At 39.1% G+C, this 23,721-nt stretch overlaps 1 long non-coding RNA gene across 1 annotated transcript in view; it reads left to right on the forward strand.

Moving 5' to 3' along the window:
* Positions 1–23,721, forward strand: part of LOC118913191 (uncharacterized) — a 141,010-nt gene that overhangs the window by 37,111 nt on the left and 80,178 nt on the right. The window contains exon 2 of the long non-coding RNA XR_008993980.1: positions 23,185–23,240. This is a non-coding gene — a long non-coding RNA (uncharacterized LOC118913191). The remainder of the gene's footprint in view (positions 1–23,184; positions 23,241–23,721) is intronic.

The following is a 23,721-nucleotide window of genomic DNA, read 5'->3' on the forward strand; positions in this document are numbered from 1 at the left end:
AAATGGGGTAGGAAAGAAAAAGCATGTCTGGAGAATAGTAAGAAGTATAATTTGGCCGGAACCTGAGTATTGTGTGGAGCAATTATATGAGATTAGACTAAACTGCTAGCTTGGGTCAATATAGTAGAGGGCCAGGAATGACAAATAATCTACCTTCCCTCTTCAGGGCCTTTGTACTTGCTGTTTTCTGTACATGGAATGTTCTGCCTATAGATGTCCAGATGATCAGGTCCTGCTTATTATTTAGGTCTTCAGTCAGTCATTTCTTCCAAAAGGTTACTTTGACCAAAGGTTACTTAAAGCAATTCTCATTCTACCCAGCAACTCACTCTCTACCCATCACTACATTTCAGTACATAGCACTGAATTATCTTAATTATCTTGTTTATTTGCTTACTTGTTTACTGCCTATCTCCTCACTAGACAGCAAAAGAAATGAAAACAGTAATCTTTTCTGTCTTGCTTGCTGATGAATCACCAACAATGTCCAAGTTCATAGCACATTATAGGTGTTCAATAAATATTTGTTCAATGAATGACTTTATGAGTTGTTTTTTAGTCAGTGGATAATGAGGAGCCATAAGAATTTTTTGAGTAAAGGAGTGAGACAATCCCAGCAGCATTCAAGAACAGTTAATTAGACAGTAGATTTTAGATGGAATAAGGCAGTGTGAGATAAAGGGCAGGGAGATCAATTAGGAAGCTATTTCAGTAGTCCAAATAAAGTATCAGATCCTGAACTCTGGCAGTGGCAAATGGGCATGGATATATCGGATAGATGAAAAGATTGTGAAGATTTAAGGCATGTTGCCTGAGGCCTGATTAGGTATAGAAAGTGAGGGACAGCTGCGAATTAAGGGGAATAGTGATGCCTTACTTAGAGACTTTGAGAAAAGCAGCTGGTTTGGGCAGAGTTCAGTTTGAGGCATGCTGAGCTTTAAGTGGCACAACATTTGGAAATGTAGGAGGAAATCAAGTAGACAGTGTGTGACCTTGCCTGGAAAGAGAAGCTAAAGGAGGAAATAGAGATTTGGAACTTAACAGCTTAGAAGTGGTAGTTGACCCCTTGAGAGTGAATATGGTCTCTGAGGGAAGTTATACAAAGAAAAGAGCAGAGGGCTGAGAACAGTGAGGAAAGCAGCTGTATTTCAAGGAAGAAAAAAGGAAAAGAGATAGCAGGAATGGGGTGAGGAGGGGTGGGATTCAAGAAGGAAAAAGCAAAACAGGAAGAGAGCATTTCAGGGTGGTCACAGGATGCCGAAAGGTGGAGGGTGAGGACCACGCAGGTTGTGACAGGAACCTCCCACTTCTTTCCCTGTTATGGGAAGACTATTCAATGCACCCTACAGTTTGTCATCACCATGACCCTCTGCCACATTGCCACTTATCCTGGAATCCTGCACCTACCCACGTATAAATTCTGTGTAGCTCCTCAGCAAACACACCTGTTTAAAGACCCTCCACAATTTTAAAACCCAGTTTCTCTTTATTGCTTTTCTGTATGTGATTTTTTTTCCTTAATACCCGGTACCTTATGGTTGAGATCTAGTCTGAATCTGTTAATTGCTAAACATCAGCAGTAGAACCACACAAATTACAATAACCACAGTAATAGTCCATAACAGTTAACCATTTACACCTAATCTTGTTAACATTGCTATTGCTGATCATCACTATACAGGATATCAGAAGAAAAGCAAAGGTAATGGTTTCTCTTTCCTTTTTAAAAGTAATGGACTGTTTCTCTGAAATGTATCTCTGTATGCTACTTTTTTAAACCAAAGTCTCACAGAATTTAAGTGAAAGGGGAATCTTTGGTGCAGAAAAAACAAAAATTATGCAGAAGCATAACTAAGGAAATTTAGTGCTTCCATCCTCCCTTCAGGATTCCCATACCTGGAGTCAAGTTCTGTGATATTCCATCACTCCTTCATCACCCATGCTTGTTGAGCACATGCTATGTGCATGCACAGAAAGTGTGAAGACTATGTAAGGGAAGCAGCGGTGTTGGGGGACTCACAGGCCTGGGAAGGGCATGCCTGATGCAGTGATGATTATGATATGAGAACAGGACAGGTGAGCCAGAGCTGCAAGCCTATACCGCCAAACCCTTGGAGTACTTCGTAAATAAACTGTGGGTAGCAGGCATGTAGGCCATCGATCAGGACTGCTAGAGCCAAGACAAAAGCCAAAGAAGGAGGGCCCATGTCATGGCCCTGGGTTCTTGGACCTTAAGACATTGTGGGTCATGAAAGACAACACGGGTTTGAGTGCAACACCCTACAGACCAGAGTTAGGCAGCAATTAGACTAAATTAACCCTTCTGGAGAAGGGATACCAACAGGGAAATTAAGACCTAGTGCCCTAGAGAAAAAGGTTGAGTCCCCATCCTGGAAACTCTTGGTATTGGTCCAGTAAGCATGCAAGGCAAGGATGCTGGTATTTAAAAGATAGGAAAAATATAGTTGTTATCTGGAGCATTTGTGTTTTCAAGGTCTTCCAGGAATCACTCTAGGGCTTTCCCACCCTCTAAGATTTAGGTAAACTTCCCTCAACTCCCCATGCTCACAACTAGGGGTTATTGAAGACCCACACACCACAGCTATTATACATTTCCAGCCTTATATTTTATGATGCTATCTCTACTCCTGCGTCCAGATACACAATTTAGGTTATCACCAAACCATGATCTAACCCCATGCAATACCCCATTCCTCATGAACCTTCACAAGAAATCCAATCACACAGAGTATGTTATAATTTTTCTAGTTTTATTGAATATCTGTGGGGGTAAGCAGCAATTACATCCATTCATTTATTGAGTACCTACTTTGTTTTAGTTACTAAGTGCTATAGATAACAGCAGTGAACAAGATAGACAAAATTTCTGTTTTCTTACAGTTTCCAATTCAGTGGGGGAGATAGACGTTAAATTCCATGGACCACCTGCCAGCTTCCTGTTCCCTAGCCATTCTACCCCTCCTCTGCCACTAGAGCCCTTCTGTCATGCTCTGCAACTTTTCTAAAGTCTGTGCTCTGGCAGGTGACTCCATGGCCCCACCTAATTGCTTTGTCTTTAGCAATCCCCCAGTCTTGGAATTCTGGCAGACAAAAATACCTCCATCTCGTTACACAAGATTCTGCAAGTCTATGGAATTAAGCTGGTGTCTTACCAATGGGTTTCAGCCCCAGGCAAGTTCGCTATGGATTCAGTGTGACCAAAGAAAATGACAGCAAAATGTTCTTGGGGTGAAAGGGTTATACCCAACTTTATTTCCAGGTGGCAGGTCAGTCACTAAAATCCCATTCACTCAGAGTGAGTCTGCATGTAGCAAGCCAGTCTCTGCCTCTGGGCCCCTCTGTCCACACAGCTGTGCTCTGGGCTTCTCTGGACAGCAGTCCTGCACAGACATCCCACACAGCCATCCTCTGGGCCTCTGTCCTCAGCACTGCCACCACTCCAGCCTCTGCTCTGCTCTCCTGCAGCCTTGCAGCCCTGCCACCATGTCGTGCCCAGAGCACTGGGCAGAGCTCTTTATATAGAGTCAACAGCCATGTATTGCCCACAAGTGTGCAGTGAGCTAGTCAACCACAGCCAGGTGAGAATCCTGGCCAGAGGAACTCTTATTTTATCCACACTCAACCCCTCCAGGATTCTCTCCTCTCAATTTCTGCACCCTTAGTCCTCTGCAATGGTTCCTGTGCAAGGATGGAACATTGTTCTCCAACCTCTCCAGCAAAAAGTCTTGCAGACACATAGGCCGGACTCATGGCTCTGTCTCTGACCCCTCTTTGGTCTTAATGGCTGGAACTGCTGCTCTGGTTTCAGTTGTTGCCATAGCTCCAGTAAGATCCTATTTGGCTTCCCATCTAATTTCCTTCCTTCTACTCCTGCCCTTATCAAATCAACCCACATCTGGGTCCTCGTAACACTCACAAGGCCCCTCAAATTCCTCCTATGAGTAACAGGTCTTATTTCTTTCTGGGTTCTCGTTGTTTCAACTACTGTACGTGTCACCTCGCATTTTGTAATCACTGCCTCAAGGCGGGCTGCACTGTCAGGGAAGACAGCTTTCCCATCTCTGATCCCAAAAGAGGAATTCCATCCACCCCTAAGTCCCACAGCCCCCGGCTGAGCCTGAGTATAGGAGCGGTCCATAGAGTGCTCCACGACCTGGGGAGGGGGCTGCTCCTCTCCCTGGGGAACTTTCAGCTGCTGGGTCTTTATTTTCTTTACAACCGCTGGGCATGCTTTCAATACAGAAGGGGCCAGTGCCTCCGCCACCACTCCTTCATCCTTCCCCAGCTCCTCCATTTCTGGGGCTGATGGCACCTTTCTCTCCACTCCCCCAAGTGCTTCCTCTGCTACAGTGCCTCGCAACAATGCCAGCTCAGTCTTCAGAAGCTCTCTTACCTTCAGCTCAATGCTGTGCAGCTGACATTCTCATGCCATCTCTGCCTGTGCTTCCCTCACAAGTTCGTCTTTTTCCTTGATGGCCTCTTCCTCCTTCAGAACACCTGGCAGTGCTGCCGTCTTGTCTCCAATGGCACCTTGCTGCCGGCGCTCTCGTGCTGCCTCCTCCCGCATCAATGCCATCTCCTTCCTCAAGGCATCCACAGACGTTTGCAGCTCGTGTTCTCATGCCACCATTTCTTGGGTCTCCTCTGTAGACCTTTTTAAGACTGAGAAGCAGCCAACCCACAGACCCCGCTGCCTCCTGGGCACTCTGCTTCTCAAAGGATCTGCTCACTATACCAAGAGCCACCCGTAGGTGCCTCAGGTGTCACCTCCACTTGCCTCCAGTCCTGGGGTGGGGCCCAGTTCTCTAGGAGGCAAGCCACCTCAGACCACATACCCATTGGGGGACAATCCACTGTCTCCCCATTCACAGGGGCAGCCCACTGAAGCACCCCTCCCATAAGGGCAGCCTGTCTTTTTCCTTGGTCAAGAGTGAACCCTGCCGACTTTTGCCAGTTGTCTTGCCAATGGGTTTCAGTCCCAGGCAAGTTCACTATGGATTCAGTGTGACCAAAGAAAATCACAGCAAAACGTTCTTGGGGTGAAAGGGTTATACCCAACTTTATTTCCAGGTGGCAAGTCAATCACTAAAATCCCCTTCCCTCAGAGCAAGTCTGCATGCAGCAAGCCAGTCTCTACCTCTGGGCCCCTCTGTCCACACAGCTGTCCTCTGGGCTTCTCTGCATAGTCGTCTCTCACAGCTGTCTTCTGGGCCTCTGTCCTCGGCACTGCCACCACTCCAGCCTCTGCTCTGCTCTCCTGCAGCCTTGCAGCCCTACCACCGTGTTGTGCCCAGAGCACTGGGCAGAGCTCTTTTTATAGAGTCAACAGCCATGTATTGCCCACAAGTGTGCAGTGAGCTAGTCAACCACGGCCAGGTGAGAATCCTGGCCACAGGAACTCTCATTTTATCCACAGCTGGCAATACCTGGCAGGTCCCCAGGTCACCAGCTACCAACTGGAAATTAAGGATGGTGGATGGGACAATAGGATGGACATAGAAATTTTATATCAGGCTGTTCTGGGGTCAAATCTCTGCCTTTAACTAGTTGTGTACCATTGAAAATGCTCATTCATCTTCCAGGTGTAGATTTTTCTCATCTGCAAAGCAGGGCTATTAATAACTTCCTCTTAATGGGAGGATCAAGATTAAATGTAGTAACAAACAGAAGTTTCTAAGCCCAAATATGACTGGTTCATTTTCTTTGTGTTCTAGAGAGATCCTGGGGCCTCTCTAGACACCAGGAAAAGGAATCAATCAGAACTCAGGACTGAACAATAGATCAGAGAAAAGGAAGGTTAGTACTTGCTGCACTTGAAGGAGCAATACAGGTGTTCATAGGTCACCCCTAGGATCTTCTGATGAGCAGTAGGGTGACCCCCTCCTGTGTCATGAAGTAGATGTGAGACATAACTAAACATGTCCTTCCTCTAGACCTTGGGGTTAAGCTTGCAGCTGTCACTCCTGCCCCATTGGATGGCTGCAGGTGGAATGGGGGCAAAACTAAACTTGCAAAGGGAAGTCATCAGTGGGCCTTTGAGTAAGGAGTCTGCGCAAGACAGAGGCAGTGCAGGCTGAGTACACATGGAACATTGGAAGGAGAGTAGCTGTGAGCTGTCCCAACTGGTGAGGATTAAAGCCATGGAATATGCCCCAAGAGCAGAGGATGCCCAAGGTGGCCAGGCTGGCAGAAGTCTAACATCTGTCACAGAAGTAAGCAACTGCCCCTCAGGGCATGGCCCACCCAGGGCTGGAAGCTGAGATACTCAGGCTTTCCAGCTTGTAAGCTCTGGAGAGGTCATCCAGCCCAGAAGTTCCCAAACATAGCCCCTGACCTAGCACGACTGAATAAGAAACCTCCAGATTTGAGCTAGGCCAAATACTTAAATGCTTCTCAGGTGATTCTTGTGGCTTAGATGAGAACCAGAGAGTCTGTATTTCTAACAAGCTCCCAGCAGATACCTGTGCTGCTAGATCATGGACCACATTTGAATAGCAGGTCCTGGACAGTAGATGTTTGGATCTTTTCTAGTATATCCCCATCAAGAGGTCATTTAACCTATGCTTGATTATCTCCTGTGACAGAAATCTTATCACCATTCAAACTTTATCCCTCCTAGTTAACCATCTGTGTATATGTGTGTTTCTTAAGTTCTGCTATTAATATTTCTTGCCTATTCTGTCCTTGGGCAGCTCTGCCAGAAAATTATTACTTGTATTTTCCTACCATTTATCATTAAAGATTATAACAGTAAGTTTTTGGTAGAAAATATGGAAAAATATAAGCATATAAAGGGAAAATCCATAGTAACCATAATACCACCCAACTAGAGATACCTGCTGTTGAAACACTGGACATTTCCTTCTAGTTCTTCCTTATCAGGTTTTGAAACCTGATTTCCATGCCTTTCTCCCTTAGAGCCTCAGAGAACAAGGCTCTGCCCCATCTCTTTTTTCTCTGACAGCTTAGAGCAATGGGCAGCAATTCTCCACTGACCTGTGCTCCAATACCTACCTTTCCTGCTGACTCTGGCCTTACTCTTTAAAATAACAAAGTGTAGGCAGAGATGAGGGAGGAAAATTCAGGTTCTCTGGGTGAGAAGACACAGCTGGTGCTCACTGAGCTGCAGGCTGTTTTTCTTTCTTTTTTTTTTATTAAGGTATGATTGATATATACTCTTATGAAGGTTTCACATGAAAAAACAATGTGGTTACTACATTTACCAATATTATCAAGTACCCACCCATACCCCAATGCAGTCACTGTCCATCAGTGCAGCAAGATGCCACAGATCCACTATGTGCCTTCTCTGTGCTACACTGTTCTCCCCGTGATCCCTCACACCATGTGTACTAAACATAATACCCCTCAGTCCCCTTCTCCCTCCCTCCCCACCCACCCTCCCACACCCCTCCCCTTTGGTAACCACTAGTTCATACTTGGAGTCTCCAAGTCTGCTGCTATTTTGTTCCTTCAGTTTTGCTTCATTGTTCTACTCCACAAATGAGGGAAATCATTTGGCACTTGTCTTTCTCAGACTGGATTATTTCACTGAGCATAATGTCCTCCATCTCCATCCATGTTGTTGCAAATGGTAGGATTTGTTTCTTTCTTATGGCTGAATAGTATTCCATTGTGTATATGAGCACATCTTCTTTAGCCATTCATCTACTGACGAACATTTAGGTTGCTTTCATATCTTGGCTTTGTAAAAAGTGCTGCGATAAACATAGGGGTGCATATGTCTTTTTGAATCTGAGAAGTTGTATTCTTTGGGTAAATTCCAAGGAGTGGGATTCCTAGGTCAAATGGTATATCTATTTTTAGTTTTTTGAGGAACCTCCATACTGCTTTCCACAATGATTGAACTAGCTTACATTCCCACCAGCAGTGTAGGAGGGTTCCCCTTTCTCCACATCCTCACCAGTATTTGTTGTTCTTAGTCTTTTCAATGCTGGCCATCCTTACTGGTGTGAGGTGATATCTCATTGTGGTTTTAATTTGCATTTCCCTGGTTTAGTGATGTGGAGCATCTTTTCATATGTCTGTTGGCCATCTGAATTTCTTCTTTGGAGAATTATCTCTTCATATCCTCTGCCATTTGTTAATTGGGTAATTTCCTTTTTGGGTGTTGAGGCGTGTAAGTTCTTTATATATTTTGGATGTTAACCCCTTGTTGGATATGTCATTTACAAATATATTCTCCCATACTGTAGGATACCTTTTTGTTCTGTTGATGGTGTCCTTTGCCGTACAGAAACTTTTTAGTTTGATGTAGTCCCATGAGTTCATTTTTGCTTTTGTTTCCCTTTCTCGAGGAGATGCATTCAGGAAGAAGTTGCTCATGCTTATATTCAGATGTTTGCCTATGTTGTCTTCTAAGAGTTTTATGGTTTCATGACTTACATTCAAGTCTTTAATCCATTTCGAGTTTGCTTTTGTGTATGGGGTTAGACAGTGATCCAGTTTCATTCTCTTGCATGTAGCTGTCCAGTTTTGCCAACACCAGCTGTTGAAGAGGCTGTCATTTCCCCATTGTATGTCCATGGCTCCTTCATCATATATTAATTGACCATTTATGCTTGGGTTTATATCAGGGCTCTCTAGTCTGTTCCATTGGTCTATGGATCTGTTCTTGTGCCAGTACCAAATTTTCCTGATTACTGTGGCTTTGTAGTAGAGCTTGAAGTGGGGGAGCATAATCCCCCCAGCTTTAGTCTTCCTTCTCATAATTGCTTTGGCTATTCAAAGTCTTTTGGGCCTCCATACGAATTTTAGGATGATTTTCTCTAGTTTGTTGAAGAATGCTGTTTGTATTTTGATAGGAATTGCATTGAATCTATAGATTGCTTTAGGCAGGGTGGCCATTTTGACAATATTATCTTCCTATCCATGAGCACGGGTTGTGTTTCCATTCATTGGTATCTTCTTTAATTTTTCTCATGAGTGTCTTATAGTTTCAGAGTACAGGTCTTTCACTTCCTTGGTTAGGTTTATTCCTAGGTATTTTATTCTTTTTGATGCAGTTGTGAACGGAGTTGTTTTCATGATTTCTCTCTCTGCTAGTTCATTGTTAGTGAATAGGAATGCCACAGATTTCTGTGTATTAATTTTGTATCCTGCAACTTTGCTGAATTCAGATATTAGATCTAGTAGTTTTTGAGTGGATTCTTTAGGGTTTTTTATGTACAATTTCATGTCATCCTGCAGGCTGTTTTTCAAGTTACCAGAATACCTTTGCAATGAGCTGTTCTATTTCTTTCACTTGATACCACTTGTCACCAATAAGCAAGCATTTTAGTTTTAAGGAATCTGTGACCACAAAGCAGAATATTTTTCACTTGGTGAAGTAGAATTACTCACAACCAATCATATCCTCACCCTCACTCAGCTTCATTAGTTGTGATCAACTGAATAGGGGCTCATGAGCTGGAATACCTGGGTTCAAATCCTGCCTCCATCATTTCTTACCAGTTCTGAAAATTGGACAAGTTACTCTGCTTCCTCTATGCCTCAGTTTCCTCATACTTAAATTAGGATAATAATACTACCTATCCCACAGGGCTGTTATATGGATTAAGTATGTTATTCCATACAAGGTTTTTAGAACAGCGTCTGACTCATGAAAGAACTCAATAAATAATATCTAAAATGCACACATATACACAGCCACAAAGTCAAGCAAGTTTAATGGGTAAGATAGATTGGAAAGAAGCTTGGTACTTATTCCCATATTTTAACCTTGAGAAAGACCTGGCAAAGAAAAGCTCACAAATTGCCCAGAGACAACTGTGATAGGAAGTATGTTCTTCCCCAGAAGCCACAGCAGAGACTGTAATTTGTGGTCCTGTGTCTACATGGAAGAGGCTGCAGTCTGAGCTCTGAGCAGAGCAGCTGGGGTAGAAGAGGTGCAGAGTACATACTGAACAGTGAGGACAGCTGGGGCCACCTCCATCACTATTGCTACTTCTCCTACTAGACTGGCTTAAACATGGCCTATCACAAAGGTGAAAAACCTGGGAAGTAGATAATATTTTTGAGTTAGGACAGGTTCTTCCTCGGGCAGGATGTTGAGGATTCCATGTCACTGCCTCTGCTGCTGAGACCTCTTGGCCAAGCAGATACTCTGAGTGTTGAGAGCCATGCTGAGTCCCCACGGAGTCACTGACTCCACTCTGAGCAATTAGTGCATTATTGTAATTATAGATAGTTTTCTAGAGAGCCACTAAATGGCACCCTGATGACTAGAGAAAAGTAATGCTCAGCCCTATACACCTAACTTCCTATTAGAGAATTACTTAGACACTGGAGACAATCTGGCTCATTAATAAATCAATTTATTTATGTTCTCTAATCCAGACTATGAGTAGCTTACCCATACACTGACCCTTGAATTTATAAACGTTTTTCTTTTTTCCCCTCTTTGTCTCTTTATTTTTTTAATAGCTTGATTGAGGTATAATTGACATGCAATAAACTGCATATATTTTAAGCATACAATTCGGTAGGTTTTGACACATACAGACATCTGTGAAACCATTACCACCATCAAGTTAATGAAACTATCATGTCCATCACCCCTTAATTTTTGTTATACCCATTTGTAACCCCTCCCTTCTACCTCTCATGGTCCCTGGCAGAATCCTGGATGATCAGCAGCAATCACTGATTTGCTTTCTGTCATTATGTATTAGTTTGGGTTTTTTTTAGAACTTTGCATAAATAGAATCATGGAATGGATAGATTTTTTTTGCCTTATTCACTGGCTGAAACCTCTGGTATGATATTGATTAGGAGTAGTAAGAGAAGATAGCTTTTCATGTTGTTGATGTTGAGGGGAAAGCAATCAGTCTTTTACCCTTAGCTGTTGATTTTTTCTTAGATAATCTTTAAGAAAGTTCTCTTTTATTTCTTGTTTGAAAAGAGGGTTTTTCTTTTAATTAGAATAGACGCTGGGTTTGTCAAATACTTTTTCTCCATCTATTGAGGTGACAGAGTAAGTTCATTGAAAAGATGCATTACATTGACTTGAATGCTAAACCAAGCTTGCATTCCAAGGTAAACTTAATTTGATCCTGATGTATTATTCTTTTTATCTGTTGTTGGCTTTGATTTGCTAAAATTATGTTTAGAATTTTTGTATCTATATTCATGAAGAATATGGGTTTGCAGTATTCTCTTCTTGCAATGTCTTTGGTTTTAGTATCAAAATAATGTGCTGGCCTCATAGAATGAGTTGGCAAGTATTACCTCCTCTTCAGTTTTCTGGAAGAGTATTTTAGAATTAGTATTATTTCTTCCTTGAATGTTTGGTAGAATTTACCATAGGAATTTACATTTGGAACTAAAGATTTAGGGGTGGGTTGGAGAAGGTTTTTAATTACCAAATCTATGTCTTCATTTCTTTAATAATATAGGGTTATGTATTTTTTTTCTTGGATGAGACTTTATTTTTCAAAGAGTTTGTTTTATCTAAGCTTCTTAATATATTGCCATAAAGTTGTTTGTAATATTCCCTTATTATTATTATTGTAATATTTATAGAATCTATCATGATGTCATCTCTTTCATTTCTGTTATTGGTAATTGGTACTCATTAATTATTCTCTTTTTATCCTGAAAAATAATATGAGTTTCCTGGATATTCTTTCAATATTCCTTGTCAGCTTTGTTCCAAAACTGTAATCTGAGTTCTCAAATTTCCTGCCCTCAAATGCAGTCTTTAGTCATTACACTTTTCATACTGAACACTACTCAAAATTCCTTTGACCCAGTAAGACAAACTTAGCAGCATTCTAGATCTGCACTGTCCAGTTAAGTAGTCAGTCACTAGCCACATGAGGCATCTAAATTAAATGGAAAATTAGTTCCTCCATTCTGTCAGTTACTGAGAGAGGAGTACTAGAATATCCACTACAGTTCTGGGCTTTTCTGTTTTACCTTGAAGTTCTATCAGTTCATGTATTTTGATGCTCTATTATTAGGCTCATTAATGTTTAGCATTGTATATTATCTCAATAAATTGACCCCTTTATTATTACAAAATGATCTCCTTATCCCAGGAAGTATTTTGTTGTTCTAAAATCTACTTCACTTGATAGTAATGTGCTAGTAGTTAGTATAGATAGAATAGTAGTGGTATATAGATAGGAGTTAATTGAATTTTCCTTTATATGGTTTTATCTTGGTATATCTTTTTGTATCCTTTAAATTTAATCCATGTCTGTCTTTATATATAAAGTCAGGTTCTTCTAGGCAACGTTTATTTAGCTCTGATAATCTTTACCTTTTAATTGGAGTATTTAGATTGTTTGCATTAAATGTGATTATTGATATGGTTTACATATATCATCTTGTTGTTTTCTATTTTTCCCATCTCTTCTTTGCTCTCCATTTCCTTTTTTCTGCCTTATTGTGTATTATCAAATTTTTTATGGTTCTGACTTACCTCCTTAGTTGGATTATTAGTTATAATTTTCTGTTTTGTTGTTTCAGAGTTTATAGTATAAGTCTTTAAACTGGTCACACTGTACTTTAAATTGACATTGTATCACTTCATATAGAGTCAAGGACTTTTCGGTGGCATACCTCCATTTCCTCCTTTCTGGTCTATGTGCTATCATTTTACTAGCACACATTTTACTTTCATATGTTATAAGCTATATATTACATTGTAATTAATTTGTTTAAACATTCAATTTCTTTTAAATAGATTTAAATAATAAGGGAGTAAATTTTATATATTCACCCAAGCAATTGTCATTTCTGGTGTTCTTCATAACTTTTTGTTCACCTTTATTTCCATCTGTTTCATATTCTTCCTACCTGAACACTAACATTTTCTGTAGGGTATGTCTGTTGGTGAATCCTGCTAGCTTTTATATGCATGAGAATATTATTAATTTGCCTTTGTTTTTGAAAGGTGTTTTCACTGAGTATAGAATTCTATGTTAATAGTTTTATTTTTCCTTTCAGTAGTTTACCTGTGTCACTCCACTGTCTTTTCACTTGCATTGTTTCCAATGAGACCTCTGTCATTTTTATCTTTGTTCTATTTTTTATAACTTCTTTCTCTGGCTGCTTTTAATGTTTTCCTTTTTATCACATGATGTGCCTTGATGTTTTCTTCATGTTTCTTATGTCTGAGGTTCATTGAACTTCTTGGATCTATGGATTTAGTTTTTGCCAAATTTAGAAAAATGTCAGCCCTATGTTTTTCCCCCATCCTCACCTTCACAACTCCAATTACACATATATTAGTCTGCTTTGAAGTTGTTCCACAGATTACTGATGCTCTCAGCTCATTTTTTAAAAATTGTCTTTTCTCTATGTTTCATTTTGGATAGTTTCTCTTGCTATGTGTTTAAATTCACTAATCTCTTCTTTTACAATGTGTAATTTGCCAATAATCCCATCTAGCATATTTTCCATTTTACACATCGTAGTTAAAAATCTCTAGAAATTTGATTTGTGCCTTTTAATATCTTATTTTTTTGAACATATGAATGCAATTATACCTGCTAACTCAAACATCTGTGTCAGTTCTGTATCAATTTAAATGGACTGATTTTTCTCCTTATTATAGGTCATATTTTCCCTTTTTTTTTTGCATGTCTGGTAATTTTTTATATATTCTGGGCCTTGTGAATTTTACCTTTTTGGGTGCAAGTATTTTTGTATGCCTACAAACACACTTGAGTTTTATTCTGGAATGTAGTTACTTGGAAATGGTCTGATCCTTTCAAATCTTGCTTTTAATATTTGTTAGACCTAGAGTAATTTAAGGCTAGGAATATATATTCCCCACTGCTGACACAAGACTTTTCTGTGTACTGTTATTTAGTTCCCCATGAATCCTGAGGGTTTCTAATATGGTTGGTAAGAATAGACACTATTCTCAGCACGGTGTGAGTACCAGGCAGTGTTACCTCTAACTTTTCAAATGTTCTTTCTCTTAACTCAAGTAATTTTGCCCACACATGTTCCACTCAAGCCTCAACTAAGGCAGACCCTCTGCACATCTCTGCAGTTTTTGCTCTGTGCAACTCTCTCCTCTCTGGCACTCTGACCTGTAACCACCAGCCACCTTGATATCCCTGGATACCAGCTCCATCTCTTCAACTCCAGGAAGCTACTGGAATCTGAGTTTCTTCTCCCTGTAGCACAACCTGGAAATTCCTCAGTAAGCTGGGCCAATTGTAGAGCACACTTATTTGCTTTCCATCTCTCAAGGCTTACTGTCCTTTGTTACCTTACATCCAGTGTCTTGGAAACCATCATTTCATATTTTTGTCCCTTTCTTGGTTGTTTCATATGGGAGAGTAAATCTAGTCCCTGATGCTACATTTTTGGTGAATGTGGAAGCTCCATCCATTTTTCTGTAAGTATACTGTTACTATTTCCATTTAGTTGACAAATTATCTAGCCTCTTACCATTAGGTACATTGTGTTGAATGCCTGGGATGTGGACTATTGCATCTAGCTTTTGTATGAATCTCTGGGAGTTACTTTAGAAATTAACAATATGATCTGGAGTGTGTTTTATTTCCCTAAAGTCTTTGTTTCCTTCCTTCACCACTTAGCTGATGACTCTCTTCTAATGGGTTCTTCCCTTACATTTGTAACACATGTGTCAAGTAGGCTAATTGTTCATAACACCAGCACTTTTAAGTTGTTATTGATTTTTTTCCATCACTTAAATAAATATATGCATGAAACCATTTACTTGATTAAGTGTGTAATAGCTAATGTCCTTGTCTAAAGAACAAGGATATATGGTGGATTAGGAGACAAAAATTTCTGAACCATATATAACATGACAATAAACATGGTAAACACAACCAAAATTAATATTATTGAGAACCTCTTTTTGGCCAAGTACTGAGATGGATTTCCCCCCACTACATTATCTTAATTACTCTTTACCTTTTAAGGTGCACATCTCCCATGCCACTTTTGCAGGCAAGGCAATTGTGTTTCATAGTGTTTAAGTAATTGCTCAAAGTCCTTCAACTTATAAGTAATGTACCCAGTATTTAAACACAAGTTGTCTGACTCCAAAGTCCAAATTCTTTCTCTTCCAACATATTGGCCAATAACAAATTAACCTGTGGCTGATTATTAGACTTTTCTATGCGTATTCACTAGTGTGCCCAATTACAGAGAGACACATTAAAATCCTCTCAAAAGCAACTAAAATACCAAAATCCTTTCAAGTAGACTTTGTCAATGCCTTTATATATTCTTCTCTCAACCTGAAATCCTTTAAGCAGCAAATAACTTAATGACTACAAGTAATAAAGGAAGTAAATGAGATGGAATTCATTTCGACTTAGAAAAAGGTTTATTTGGATTATCTAAAGTTAGACACAGCCCAAAAATAAACGCCATAGGAATTAAATATCTAAGCATACAAAATCAAAGTCGTTAAGTATTAAAATGAAATACTAGACAAAATTGCAAAATCTGGATTTGGGAAATGCTTTTCTAAGTAAGAAACAAAATCCAGATACCTTAAAGGAATATATCTGACAGATATGATGACATAATTTTTAAATTTACATTTGTACCAAAAATATTCCAAAAACTCCAAATAGCCCTCCTCAAGCAACAAAACTGGGAGGAAATATTGTGACACTTGTAGCAAAGAGTTAATGTTCTTATTTGGACTCTTCTCAGCATTACTTCACAATGGTTCTCAAAAGTCATTTTGAACTGAGGCACTTGCTGCAGAGAACCTTATCTCCCAGGCCACCATCCATCTGGTTAAATCCTTGGGTCTGTCCTCATCCAGAGTTTCTAGTATCATGAAGAGAGTTAACCAAGTCTGGGCTAAAGTTCTGGCTCTGCCATTGCAGGTTTCATCACATTGTACAAGTCATGTAACCTCTCAGATCTCAGTTTAGTCGCCCAAAGGGAAGAGAAACAGTACTCAGCTTCATAGCATCTTTGTATCACTTAGCATTGCCTTTGGTTTATAGTTAATGTTCAATACATGGAAGCTGATGTTTACTGTCAGCATCCTCTGTGCAAGGACAACAGATGGCACATACAGACTCTCAGTAAGTATTTGTTGAATAATTAACTTCCACAAATCAATAAGAAAAAGATACCCCATAGAAAAATAGATGAAGGTTATGGTAGGAAATGCACACCAAAAATGCAAATATTTGCAAACATATGGAAAGAGGCTCAATCTCAATAATAATAATAGAAATGCAAATTAAAGCAATAAAGCATTATCTTTTATTAACCTTCCACAGTAGAAAAATATGTTTAAATGACTAATCACATCCAGTGCAGGCAAGATTATAGAGAAACCTTCCTTTTTATGGTTGCTGGAATTGAAATTAGTAGAATAGCTCTAGAAAAATATTTGGCAATAGTTTTTAAAATTTATACACATTCAGTAATCCCACTTTTAGAAATATAACCTACCGAAATAACACATGGGTATGGAAAGATGCATGTTTAAAGATGTTCACCGCATGTTGTTTGAAATGGAAAAAAAGATACTAGAAATAACCTAAATGTCTATCAACTGAGAACTACTTTAAAAAATAGTGATACATCCCTATAACTGAATGACATGGGTCTAAAAAATGTTCATAATATATTTTTAAGTATGTAAATTTAAAGAGAAAGAAGATCACAGACCAATGTAATAATTGTAGCTAATATTTGTTGAACATTTACGTGTTAAGCAGTGTGGTAAGCAATCTATATAAATTATCTCATTTAATCCTCAGTCTATATACAGCTTCTATGGACTTCAGTTTCTTCGAATGTAAAACAAGAGGATAAGACCAGATAAATGCTAAGGTCTTTCCCATTCTGATTCTAAAATTCTACCTACAGTAAGATACATTTTTGAGAGGCATCTAGCCCTAGAAAAGGCTGGGCATGATGATGCCTCCAGGATTTGGACAAACTGAGGTCCATTCATGTAGTTTCCACCATGAAAACTCTGTAGTGCATGATTCTGCCTCCAGGAAAATATTCAAAAATTGGTCCTCAAATGTAAAGTGAAATGAGACCACTGCTGATTAGTGAAGAATGACTTTCTTATGTTAAGAGGGACCTTGACTCCTCTTGAAACCCATCTATAAATTAAAGTGAGCTCACAATCTCCTAATTGTGCAGGATTCCAACCACATGTCTCCTGAATGTCTAACTGTAGCAGAAGCAATTCTCTTTGGTGTTTGTTGACATAGTTTCTTGCTACCTTGTCCTGTTTCATACTTTACCATCCCCCAGAGCTAGCTTCACCAAAGGGGATAAAATACTTCATACCCCATTTATGTGCTCCCCTGTTCCATGGTCCAGAGGCAGGCCAACCTGGTGCTCTGTGGGGTTTTCTCTTCCTCAAGCTTAGGAATAAATCCCAAGAATAGAAAGAAGTGGCAGCAGAGACTGGATAGGCCAGGGGACAGGTGAGGCACTATTGCATATAGAATTTGTCTCCAGAGGTGATGTGTTGCCCTCAATTCTAACTCCCTTCCCATGAAGGGAGTGCATTCTCTCCCGTGAAGCTCCTATTTTTTGTCTATTCCTGATGCAGTTATTCCCGTGAAGGTCCTCTGTTCCCTCTGGAAAGACCACTACGTCCTGGGCATGGCTGAATCCTCCAGGTTACCTCGTCTGGACTTGAATACTGGAATCTCAGAGAAACAGTAAGAACTAGCTCCTGCACTTGAGTTATGAAGAGGAGAATAATTGAAGGAGATACTGGCTACTCATTTATTTTTGTAAAGCCTAAATTTCTAGTTGAAAATTTAGGCCAGCTTGCCTCAGTGTTCCAGATCTGATGAAGAACTATTAAACCTGCTCTTATTGCTTCAGATAGAAGGATTCATGACTCTTCTCTTTCCCCCTTCCATTTCAAACACAGATTGTCTTTCTAAGGTACTCGAGAAGACTGATTTGTTTAGTTCCCCAGTGCTATCAACAGTGACTCCATTTTAGGGTGGAAAAGAAAGATACAGCCATCCTTTTGTCAGAAGGAGACTTAGGAGAGAAACAGTAACCTCCAGTGACTGATTTCTGAATTTAACTTTTTATTTATTTTTGTTGCATCACCAAATAATTTCAATTTGGGGTAGTATTTTAATAAAGAAAAAATTAAAACTATCATATTTGACATTTGAAATTATGCTGATTGGCTAGCATGTTTTAAAAACATATATAAGGCAGGCATCAGTGTTTGACAAATTTTTACCTAAACTGTACTGTGAGAAACAAGCTAAAGGCAAAGTGTCAACAAATTTCCTTATAAAGTTTAAAAGACAAATGCACAGAATTGCAGTAGGTGTATTAACTGCATGTAAAATTTAAAGTGACTTTTCTGGTTTATAATCCTTTTAAGATTCAATCTGGAAAATTGCTTTGGAACAATGGAAACATGAAATCAAATCATAAACTAGACTAATGGATAAAAACTGTAACACAAATGGACGTATTTTATCGTGCTTGTTCAAAATGAGAGCACATTTCTATTCTTTTATAAGCACAAAGAAGGGTCTACATTAATTTGCTGTACACTAGTCATTATTTCCTTTGTGAAATTTGGTTATTTTTAAACTCTAATCATTTTTTTTTCTTTTCACTATTGCTTACTGTTTCAATTCTGGTATATATGCCATAAAAATAATAAAAAATCACATAGGTATTGATTGGCATAATGCTATGGGTGTTACAAAGCAGCTGTTATAAGGACTAGATCATATGTGGAGGTTTTAGAGCATAGATTTAACTTTGAAATTATCATCTTTGAGTTTGAATTCTGCTGATAATCAGTGTCTTCAAGGCACAGAGAAAAAGGAGCAAGATCAGAAACCACCTTTTCTCATTGAGCTTTATTCCCTCACTATTTCTGTGCAACTTCTCAGAGCACATTGAAATTCTCTGCTGTAGTCACCAGGTGACTGGATTGTAATGTACAGCAGCATGTCCCAAGGGCAGAGCAAATTATGCTACCTGAACCCTTTATCTGTATGCAGCAATGCAATAGGGTGATGTAAAATAGAAGACAGATTTATTTAGACATAAATAATGTAAAAAATATTATTCAATACAAGAAACATAAAATCCAATATCCCAATAAATCTACCTGGCAAGCCTTACCTTATTGCTAAATGATTGCACAAAAGAACAAACTTTCTTAATGTTTCCAGGTTGACAAATGCAATATGTTCTGTCTACAGCCTCCTAACTTTGTCAGAAGCTATAAAGTCCTTTTCTCTTGGGTGCCAATATTTCCAAGGAGGTTTATGGGATTTCAGTCTATCCTATTGTAGCTTCCTGACTCCCTAGCCTTATATTTGTCTTTTGATATTTATGAAAACAGCAGGCAATACTGAAGTATAGTGTTATAGAGTTGCTTGTATTTTGTCTTAAAATTATTAATCAGTTATAAAAATGATCTGGTACAGCAAATCTCAAACATTAATGTACATACAAATGACCTGAGGATCTTATTAAAAAGCAGACTGAGTCAGTCATTTTGGATGAGGTCTGGGGTTCTTTGTTTTGAACAAGTTTATATAGCCAAATTGGTATAGTTGTCATAGCCAATGTTGTGTGTCTGTGGCCACACTTTGTGTTGCAAGGATCTATATGACCTCATTTTCAGAAGAGAAAAATCTGATCCAAACTGGACTTAGAAACTTAAATTTCTAAAAGTACTTAGGACCATTGTGTTGGAATATTTGTTAAACTCTTCCTGTGTGCCAGGGCTGGGTCAGGCAATAGGGATGCCCAGATGAGGATGCCACAGTCCCATCCTCATGGGGCTGAGAAAGTCATGGGGAAGCCATGGCAGAGAAGAGTTCAAAGCTGGAGTTAGAATTCCCACTTCCTGAATTCCAGTCCATGGCCCACATAGGCTTTCAGTCTCCTGCCTTCTCTACAGCTCTCTGTTTCCTACCTGCCTTCTCCCATCACTCCAAGCATCCTATTTCATGGCAAATCCCTCCATTACAGAGGCCTAGTCAAGAATGAGTAATTGTTCGCTGATTAGAAATGTGAATATTTTCCTGTAAGTAATGTGGAGTTCCTGTAGGGTTTTAGCAAGAACATCTAGAGGAGCTAGAGGTTTGTCTATATTGTTAACTATTATATCAGCAGCACTTAAGACAATGCCTGGCACTAAGAAGTCAATGAGCTTTGTTGAATGAATGAATGAATGAATGTTTGCATTTTTGATAAGCTAACTAAGTGAGGGGACTGGATTAAGTGAGAACGACTCTTCTTGTGAGATCTAAGGAGAACAAGTTGACTCCCTGTTCTATGCCTCTACCCCAAGCCCTGAGGTTGACATTTTTATTGAATCTCATGAAATCCTTTTAATAACTAAACAAAGCAGTAGTTACAAAGTGCCTACTGTCTGGGTTTGAGCTGAAGTCTCCTAACCACACACAGCATTTTTATTTTTTGAGTCCACTGCTACTTCAAAAGCATGTTACACATGTGTAACTTATGTAACACATCACTTACTAAACTTACTTATATAGTGGTATGCAAAACAAGCATTGGGTGCAAATATAAAATGGCAATAAGAAAGCGTGCAAAATCATTAAGCTCTCAGACTTAGGAGTCAAAAAGACCTGGTTTCAAATTCTGCTTCTGGCACTTAATAGTGAACTTGAACAAGTGAATTCATCTCCCTGAGTCAGACTCCTTTTCTGTAAATGGCAGTAACAACATGTACTTCATAAAACTGTGTAGTAGAAGAACTAATGTATGAAAAGAGTTCAGCAGAACCCTTAGCACTTACCCAGTGTTTAATACATGGAAATCATATTATTTATTGTTATTCTTGATAGTGTGCTTAAATTTTACTTGGAAAGATATAGATGAAAAATGAAGGAAAATTTTTTTCAAGTAGGATGTTCTGAATAAACTAGAGATTTCTCAGAATAAAATGGAGGAAAATTTGTTCCTGATGGCTTAATTATAGTCTTACCTAAGGACCATACCCTGAAAATTCTACTCCACAATTCTTCATTGTCTCAACTAAACAAAGAAGACAGTCATAATACTGACCTACTTCATAAATGTTGTAAAGAATGCCAAATTCAAGTGTCTAAAATAGTTTGAAAAATACAGTGTAACATATACATTCTAATAATTGTCTTTTCCTCTGAGGTCCAATCCAAGCCTACTCAGCTAAGACACCAAGTTTTAGTCTTTCTCTATCAGGTACTTGTCAATTGGTACAGTGGAAATGCCCCTACATAGTATAGGAATACATTTTGGTTAGTTTCCATAGCAACCTATAGACCAATGTAGAATGCCTCAAGTCTGCAAAACTTAAGTTTTGTTACAGTCAAGATAATCAGTCACAATATTAGACCAACTTGAAGTATAATTTAAACCAATTTTCCATTTTTACTGAGAATATATATTTTATAGAATAATTTTTCCTCATAGTATGCCTGTCACCTTATGTGGAAGCACAAATACCATGCTCCATGTGGTAAATACTCTCCCACCATTTATAGCTAACCTAAATCATAGACAAATATTTATCTCTTAAACATCCTTTCTCCTTGAAAATATTTCCGTGAAGATACCTGCCAGACCAAAATTTGGGAATACTGTTAATTTCTCTGTATTTTTTATGCAAAAATAAAAATACTAATACTAAAAGTTTAGTATTGTAACTTTTGCAAGAAGATCATTTGATGAGTTACATCATGTTTTCTCTGAATTTGATTTTTAGTTAACCTGATTGATAATTTCTATGCAGAAACTCAGTTATATAGAGAGAAATCCAGGACAATAAAATATTTAACATATTAACAATGCATTTTCCTAGCTGAGGAGAAGGTACAATTAAGTTGTTCTGATTAATCACATGACAAAAGGAAGACTATACAGCATAATGAGTGCCGACAGCCTGAGTCCTCATATAAAAAGGAACAATTATGTTCCAACCATTATTTAACTTCCAGGAAAATATTTCCATTATTCAGTGAATTATGCCTTTAGAACACATCTCAGTCTCACATCTCAGCCCACCTTGAACAAATACCAAAGCTTTTGTGGGCAGCTTTAAGTGTATCTATATACTTCAAGAATATTTAAGTTTGTATATCAGCTTTAGGCTCTGTCCCCTCTCCCCTGGAAAACCCACTGATGATGGCTGGATTTTTTTCTCCTCCTCTCTCCCTTCCTAAAAAAGAAAGAAAGAAAAGACCTATTAGATTTGTGAGAATTTTCCTGATATTTATATAACAAGATGAAAAAATTATTTGCTGGAATTCCAGGAAAAAATGCTTTTTCCAAGGCAGTTGAGGCAAGAAAATAGACAATATATTGGCATCACCCAGTTCCTTTGTTTGCAGCTCTATAGACTTAAGTAGAAAAGAAAGAAATGGTGTATTTTGTAGCTGAGAGATTTGAAGGAAAGGCCTTAGAAAGGCAAGGAATAAGGACTTCTAGTCGGCAGTTTCTTGGGGTTGCAGCTGTCTGGATGAATCAATTGCAACTGCCTCAAATACTGGGAGAGAATGGCTAATTGACCTAGCTAAGGTCCTGAGGCCTTTCTACCAGGGTCTGCAGGGCATTTTGATTGACAGTTTGTCCAAAATGACATGCAATGGGTGTGAGAAGAAAAACTGAGGCACTATTAACAAAAGAAAGGGATATTGAGAGTAAGAAGCCAAAACAGGTCTGAAGGACTCTGCAGCTAGCTTGGGGGCTCCATACAGGACAGAGGGTATCACATGGCAGTAACAGACATTGGGAAGACAGTGAATGACAACTACAGGGAAGTCTGGGAAGGCAGAAGCAAATAGGGGTCCCGTCAGATGGCACTAAAATGCTACGTGGTGTACCATGTGATCGTTTCCTCAGATCCCACAAATCCTCAGGGAAACTCCAAAACTCGTGCTATCATTAGTGAGTTTGGATTTCTTGTGGATATCAGAAAGGTACAGTTCTGTGAAGGCTTGGTCCAGGGAGCAGAGTATAAACATCCAATGAGGATTCGGACAGGAAACCCAAAGGATCCCTGGAGAAATACAGTCGGGACTGAGCCGAGATTGTGAACGTGAATGTAGGTGATAAGCAGGGCTACAGAGGCCTCCCAGTGACAAGGAACAGCCAGCATTTAGCGAGAGGTTTGGATGACTCTGTTCTTATCTTTCTAATCATTTCCAGGTGGGAAGAAGTCCAAAGCCATCCAAATGGGTCCAGATCCGGAACCAATTATCCAGGTACTCAGAGCCCGAAAAAAATGTTCACAAAGGAATAATCATGTTTAAATTAACATCAAAGACACCATGGAGAGAAAATGTAGGCAGTATTTGACTTTAGAGACAAGGAAAAGAAGGGAGTCTCTTTGACTCGTAGTGTGTAAGTTTTGAATGCATGTTATGTGTACAAAACTGTCTTTGTGAGCACAAGTTTTTGGGGAACCTTCTACCTGCTGTCTGTCCAACCATCACCACTATAAAGTCAGATATTTGCCCTGAGTCATTCTACCCTGAACGAAATTTTATTTATTCCCATCATATTCATATGGAGTATACAAATTTTTCCTCATGTAATACTTGGGACACTGGACAAAGTATCTATCAGGGGATTACCTGTTTATCTAATATGCTGAATTTATTACTAAAGTGGGTTGCTGAGTGAACATCTTGGCTGTCCATTTCTGAATACTGTAGGTAGATAACTTCCCACTTTTAACAGGTT

The sequence above is a fragment of the Manis pentadactyla genome, chromosome 2 (genome assembly GCF_030020395.1).
Source record: "Manis pentadactyla isolate mManPen7 chromosome 2, mManPen7.hap1, whole genome shotgun sequence".
In the NCBI taxonomy this organism is placed as follows: domain Eukaryota; kingdom Metazoa; phylum Chordata; class Mammalia; order Pholidota; family Manidae; genus Manis; species Manis pentadactyla.